At 34.5% G+C, this 7,201-nt stretch overlaps 1 non-coding gene across 1 annotated transcript; it reads left to right on the forward strand.

Moving 5' to 3' along the window:
- Positions 1-745: 745 nt before the first annotated feature.
- LOC112096495 lies at positions 746-852 on the forward strand. Its single transcript, XR_002904398.1, has one exon. It is a non-coding gene; the product is annotated as a small nucleolar RNA R71 (small nucleolar RNA).
- Positions 853-7,201: the final 6,349 nt, after the last annotated feature.

Raw genomic sequence — 7,201 nt, forward strand, 5'->3', positions numbered from 1 at the left:
CTCTCCTAGGATCTTCTGTGTTGCTAGGTAAGCTTCCTTGAGTTCTGCTGCTCATTGCTGTAGTTAATTGTCCCATTTGATTTTCAAGGTTTCTCAAGGACACAGCTTGACTCTGCACAATTGCTTCATTCGTTGTAATGTACTCCTTGATTAATACTTCCAATGAAGTGATTGGATCCTGACTGATATGCTTTTGCCCTTGACTTTGTTGATGAAAACCATGTGGTTGGGGCTGTGTGTTTCTACTAAGCCATTCGATGCTGGAGCATTTCAATTCTGATTGCTCCATGAGAAATTTCGGTGTTGTTTCCAGCCTGGGTTGTAAGTATTTGAATATGGGTTGTTCTGAGGTTGTTGATTGAAGTTACCCACATAATTTACTGAGGCTGAATTTCCAGGACAATTATCAAAATCATGATCTTCACCACAATAGACACAAGAAAGTTCAGTAACTTGCTTTACTATTGCTGGAGCAGCTGTCATAGCTTTTACCATGTTAGTCAATTAAGTTACTTGAGCTGATAGGGCTGTAATTGCATTAATATTGTGTACCCTTACTGATCCTCTGGCTACTGGTTGCCTAGCTGAAGGCCATTGGTAATTATTATTGGCAATTCTCTCCAAAATTTCATAAGCTTCAGTGTAGGATTTGGATAACAGAGCCCCATTTGCTGAAGCAACCACCATTAACCTTGTGCTCGGGTTTAACCCATTGTAGAAAGTTTCCAATTGAATGCAACAGGGAATACCATGATGAGGACACCTTCTGAGCAATTCCTTGAACCTTTCCCAAGCCTCGTACAAACTCTCATCTTCAATTTAATGGAAAGAGGTAATTTCATTTCGTAATTTCGCATTCTTTGTTGGTGGGAAATATTTCATTAAAAATCTATCAGCCAATTCATTCCATGTAGTAATGCAATCAGATGGTAATGAATTTAACCATGCTCTCACTCGATCCCTTAAGGAATAAGGAAAGAGCCTCAACCTTAAGGCATCTTGCGTTGCTCCAGCAATCTTGAAAGCATCACTTACTTCCAAGAACAATTTAAGATGGAGATGAGGATCTTTATTTGGCATTCCATTGAATTGCCCAATTGTTTGCAACATTTGAAACATCACTGGTTTTAACTCAAAGTTGGCAGCATCTACTTCAGGTCTGATGATGCCAGGATGGATAACTTGAGGAGTTAGTACAGCATAATCTCGTATAGCTCTGTCTCTGTCATCAGCCATGTAAATAATATTTTGTTGCCTGGCTGTCTCCTGTTAGCATGTTCATTCTGCTCTTCTTGAATGTTGGCTGGTTGTAAAGGCTCGTTAGGGTTCAAATTTCCCTCAACTTGCAAATTATTCATATCTAAAACAGTCTTTGAATTTCTTTGTTCTCTTCGCAATCACTTGATAGTCCGTTCAATCTCAGGATCGAATTGGAATATCACGATCCGTCCTTCCGCATGCACGTACTGATCTGCCAATCAATAATATGAATCAAGATTAGTTTAGTGCTATCACGATTCACTTCACACTTTAAAAATAAATAATCAATCCCCGGTAACGGCGCCAAAAACTTGTTGGTTAATTTATATAATATATTATTACCAATGCCAAAGTGCAAGTATACACAACAAGTAATAAAGTAATGAGTATTCAAGATCGTCTCCACTGGGATTGATGTTACTCAAAGTGCTAAAGCAATCACAATAATGCAACCAACTAAAGATCGAAACAAACACTTGTCAAATTATTCTTCCGTAACCAATAATTATAAGAGATAGAAGTAAACTAATACTTGTACGAAATAAACTAAGTTAATTGTGTTTAAGATCCAATTGAGAAGGTAGTAGTTGAATGATCAAACTCTCCTAATGGGGTGACTGTTGATTACCAAATTAGCACCAGTTGTTATAATAAGTGCTGCAGCACTGGGTAGAACAAATCTGCTTCCGCAGCTATCGCATGTTGGAAATCTCATACTTTTAAATCTACTAACAATGACTAGTTGCTCATAAATTTAATGTATGGGTTTATGAACTTTAATCTCTCTACCCTGCAAGGTGAACACCTATGTCCAGGATATCACAAATCTTAATTCAAGTATTGCCCTTATGGGATTTAAGATGACCTAATCCAGGAAACTCAACTTAAGATCAAGTAATACTCCAATAATGTCCGCTAAGACATGCCCTTTTGCTGCTTTATCTTAACTGAAACCATTAAATGGGTGGTCAACCAAAATAACAATTATGTTCATAAAAACTATTAGAGTATAATGCTACAACATTATCATAACAACATATAAGAACAGTCAAGAACCCATTGGATTATTTGTCACTCAACTACACTTAAATTTAGTTCATATTCTGAATGGGAAAAGTAAACATAATGATATTGATCACAGAATACATTCAATCAATCAAAGGACGAAAGATAATATGAATTAAGCACGATGAAAGTCTAAGGATCCTTCTCGATTCTTCGATGATGCCGAACAACACTCCTTAATCTTCTTCTTCTTCTCGCCTTTGTAATTGTCTTTTGATGATAATAATTCTTCGCCGCTTGCTATGTGGTGCATGCCTCCTTTATATATTGCAAATTAGGTTAAAGCCGAAACCCATGAGCGTGCATGTGTTTAAATTAAGAAACATGCAGATCGTGATTTAATTGCTGACCGCGCCTATATTTTCTCCCGCGTTACTCCCAAATTACTGCAGCACTGGTTGCTCTAACATCCTCAACAGCACTTGTATTCTTTCCGATTGTGCTTTCTTTCTTTTGTGACAATCTTCTTTCCTCTTCTTTCCCATCTACTGTCATCGCATCCTTTCATGAATTTAAAACCTACAAATTAAAACCTGTTTTTAGCATAAATTACTATTATTCAAGCTAAACTTGTTAAAACTCAACTAAAATGAATGTTTATGCAAAAGGTCACCAAAATGTAATCAAAACACATTATTTGCTCTCTAAATGACCTTTATTCAAGTCTAAAACAGATGTAATAACTCTCATTTCCTAGAGTTATCAACCCCACACCCGATTTTGACCTTGTTGAGCACCCTTATAAATTGTGAGAGAGAGAGAGAGAGAGAGAGAGAAAAGAGAATAGAAGAGAGAGAGGAACTGAGTCAACCCGACTCGCGAGCATGACCCGACCGAATCTCTTATTTCCAGCCACCGCTCCGGTATAGCAAGGTACCGATCGGAAGCTCTTGAACCGTTGGTCATCTCCATGCTATCATTGCCACTGGAAAACGTCCGGGAAGCCATCAATTGAACCCGCAAAAGTCGCGGCAATCGCCACCTCGATTGGCCATGATTTCGCCGGTTTCCGGTGACGCTGCCACTTGGGGTTTGTTCCCCACCATGCCCTTTGCATTTTTTGACCATCCACTGCCGTCGGGGATGTCGTTTTGCTGCCAATCGACCACTTAAGCATTCGTAGTTTCCGAGCTAGATTTTGGAGCCATCGCCACGTGTGGGAGGTTGCCACCGCCACCGTTGGACTCAACGTGGCCAAAACTTTCAGCTCTGAGCTTCCTATCGCCGTTGGTTGAATTCCGATGACTGTTGACCGGCAAGGGTATTTCGGTAATTTCGCACTCTGAGGACAATTTTGTAATTTCAGATTTATGGGTATTTTAGTAATTGTTGAAATTGAGGATAAGTTGGTAATTTATGATTTTGAGGTTAATTTGGTAAATTAAGATTTTGAGGGTATTTTGATAATTTTAAATTCAAGGGTATTTTGGTAATTTTGACATATTTGAGGGTAATTTTGTACTTTTAGAAATTATGAGTATTTTGGTGATTTATGATTTAAATTGAGATTATTTGAGGTTAAGTAGGAATGTGATTATATTGAGGAATTTGAGCATATTGGAGTTTATGATTATAATTTAATTTTATCTTATGGGAGTATTTTTATTTATTTTTAGGCCGATGATATTGATATGCATTTGTTGCTCGAGGATGTCAAGAGGTAAGTAAACTAGATTTACAAACGAATCACAATAAACAATATATATGTGTGGCATGTTTGAAAAGCCTATTTTGATATATATACGGATATGAATTGATATGTTGTGCCCATGTGTTTATGTGATGTGTTGATATGATGTGTTGTTATGTGTTATGTCTGTTTATGGACATGGGCATACGTTTGTGTGGAATTTCATTGGCATGAGCACGAAATGCATTATGTTTTCTGTAAAATGATAAAATGGATTTTAGCCAAACGGAATTTGGAGAAAGAAACTTTGTTTTACAATTTTGGGTTGGATGCTTGAATTCGTTATTGGCTTAGGGGAGAACACTCTGGATGTTATGGTTATGAGATAAGTGGGCGAGGAACGTGTTGGCGAGAAGCCCAAAGTGTATGAAAGTTATGAAAATTACTGGAGTGTCCTACTAAGTGGTAATTGAAGGAAAATAGCTCAAGTGAGTGATTTGAAATAGAATGCGAAAGTTTGAGAATGACAGAATGAGATTTCGATGATTTGTTTTACAATGTTTTCGAATACCATGGCACGTCATCAATTTCCATTGTATATATGTATACATGTATATATATATTTTGGTATATGAAAAATTGGTTTGCTTACTACGTTTCGTACTTATTATAGTTTATTGTGATTCAGTTTCTGTAAATCAAGATTGATTCATGATAAGCGACGAGGAGAACTTGAATGGAGAAAATAGATGGTTTGGCATGAATTTTAAATTCTTCCGCTACAGTTTGCGTTATATATTTGTATTTGGAGACTATAATTCTTTTATGGATTGTAAAAGGATTATTATTATTTATTATTATTATTAAGTATAGATATTCAAGCTCCATTAAGATTCGCCCTGTGGAGGTCGAGGGGGGTCGTTACAAAATTATGCCTTTAAATATGTAATTTATTTTGTTACATGATTATCTTTTATGAATTTGTTCATAAATATTATAATGGAGTTTATTTTGCAAACCTAAATCATTGTTGATTTTTGTGAATTCGACATAAATATTTGATCACATTTAGGGGCTACCACTCGAGGGCCAGAGTGTCGCGAAGTGCCACATATAGTACAAAGTGCCACATGCAAGTCGTTGCATATGGAAAATGAATTTAAATATTTCTGCTCATCGTCCGTAGTTATTCTGATTTTGATTTTGATTATATTATATGATATATATATATATATATATATATATATGTTCTGGACTAGTATTGTGTTTTCATTTTGAGTGTGCACATTATATTCATATTCTAATTTTGTTTCCAGCAACTAGGAGTATAGGTGACATTATATGACATGAACTAACCTCTTGTTTTTTGCATTTATACTATACAATTTGCTTCCATGATTGATTATGTTTTTGGATATTCTGAATTACTATGAATTTATATAATCTTGTTATAATATGCCATTTTATGAGATAGATGACTTGTAAAATATGTTTTAATAAAATGAAAGCTTGCAATATCTTTGGTACCCGATAAACCTATGAAATACTAACTAAGCAACTAAAGAGAGGGGTGAATTGAGATTCTAAAAATTAAGCTAAGTAAACCACACAACAATTTAATCTAATGTCTTCATGAAATCAAAAATAATATTTAACAATACTCAAAAATAAAAGAGTAAGGGAAGAGAGAGCAAACACAAAGATTTTTACGTGGTTCGGCAATCCCCTCCTACATCCATGCTTCCAAGCAAACCAAACTTGAGGATTTTACTATCCAAACCTCCCAAGGCTTCAAATGCTTATAATTGACTTCCAAGGTGTCAATGAACCTTTACAATAAGAGATTATCCCCAATCTCTTCACTCAAGTGTTTCCCACATTTACACACTCACAAATTTTACAATGAATTCAAGAATTGCAATAAATACTCTTCACTCAAGTGTTTCCCACACTTACACACTCACAAATTTTACAATGAATTCAAGAATTACAACAAATACTCTCTTTTAGATTGGATATACAAATAATAGCTCAATGAAAATTTAATCTATGATGATTTGCGAATTGGAAGCTCAAAATATGTTGTTTACACTTGTTTATGCTTGCAAAAGTCTCTAAAAATGAGTTTGATTTGAATTTATATAGTTTTGACACAAAAACTAACCACTATGGATTTTTTGGTGATAACCGGCTGGCCATTTTGGTGAATCTGGTTAGCCCCTTGATGTTACTGTTATATTCAAGGATTTAAATTTTTGCACATCCGGTTTGTCACTTTTCATTTTCCGATTAGTCATTTTTACTCCACAGAGCTTCTGTTTGATAACTGGTTTGCCGCTTTGGTGAATCCGGTTAGCGGCCTGCTACAGTGAAACAATAATTTTTTTAAATTATAGTTTTTCCCCAAAAATTTATAAAATTAATCTATGGCCTAGATATTTATAAAGCTTTGCAAATAGGTCCATATTTAGAATTTAAAACAATACTTGTTGATTTTATAGTTCTCAAAACTTTTCAATTTAAACCATGAGCTTGGAAACAACCAATTTCATAAAATCATTTTCTTGTTTCAAAATCATAATGTGTAATTCTTTGTTTATCCAAACCATGTGGTTTGTTATCATCACAATCAACAATATGGATACATATATGTTAGCAACCTAATGTACCGATAATGGTTTTACTTACCGAGTTGACTACTCACCCCTTGTCGTTACTTTTTGCAGATTAAGTACCTTGTTGAGAGGTGTGCTTGTCTTTGCAGCTAGAGATTAGCTTATTTTTTGTAGTCGTACTACATCAATAAATTCATATATGATTAAGACAAATCATTCAATGAATTTACTACAGTTTAAACATAAATAGAGCGCCCAACTCTATTTATCAACTGCGAACTAAATTTATTTAATCATAAGATAACTTGTATTTATGTCTTCTGTGAATCCATATGATGATCACATAAATACATATAATATAATTAAATGGACATTTTTCAATATATATTTATGCAATTGAAAATATCTCAAATATTTTATTAATCAAAAAATAAATTAATATGCTTTAAATGAGCATATAATCCCAACACAACATAACATCCATCTAATGGTTGGTACTAAATTTATAATTAATGGTTAATTGAAAGATGAAAGTTATATACTTCAACAATCACTTTGATTTCTTATTTATTTTCTCCTCTTATCTCTAGATCTTAATTTGCATTGTGCAATGCTGCAAGTTAAATCTTTC

The sequence above is a fragment of the Citrus clementina genome, unplaced genomic scaffold (genome assembly GCF_000493195.1).
Source record: "Citrus clementina cultivar Clemenules unplaced genomic scaffold, Citrus_clementina_v1.0 scaffold_8, whole genome shotgun sequence".
Lineage (NCBI taxonomy): Eukaryota > Viridiplantae > Streptophyta > Magnoliopsida > Sapindales > Rutaceae > Citrus > Citrus x clementina.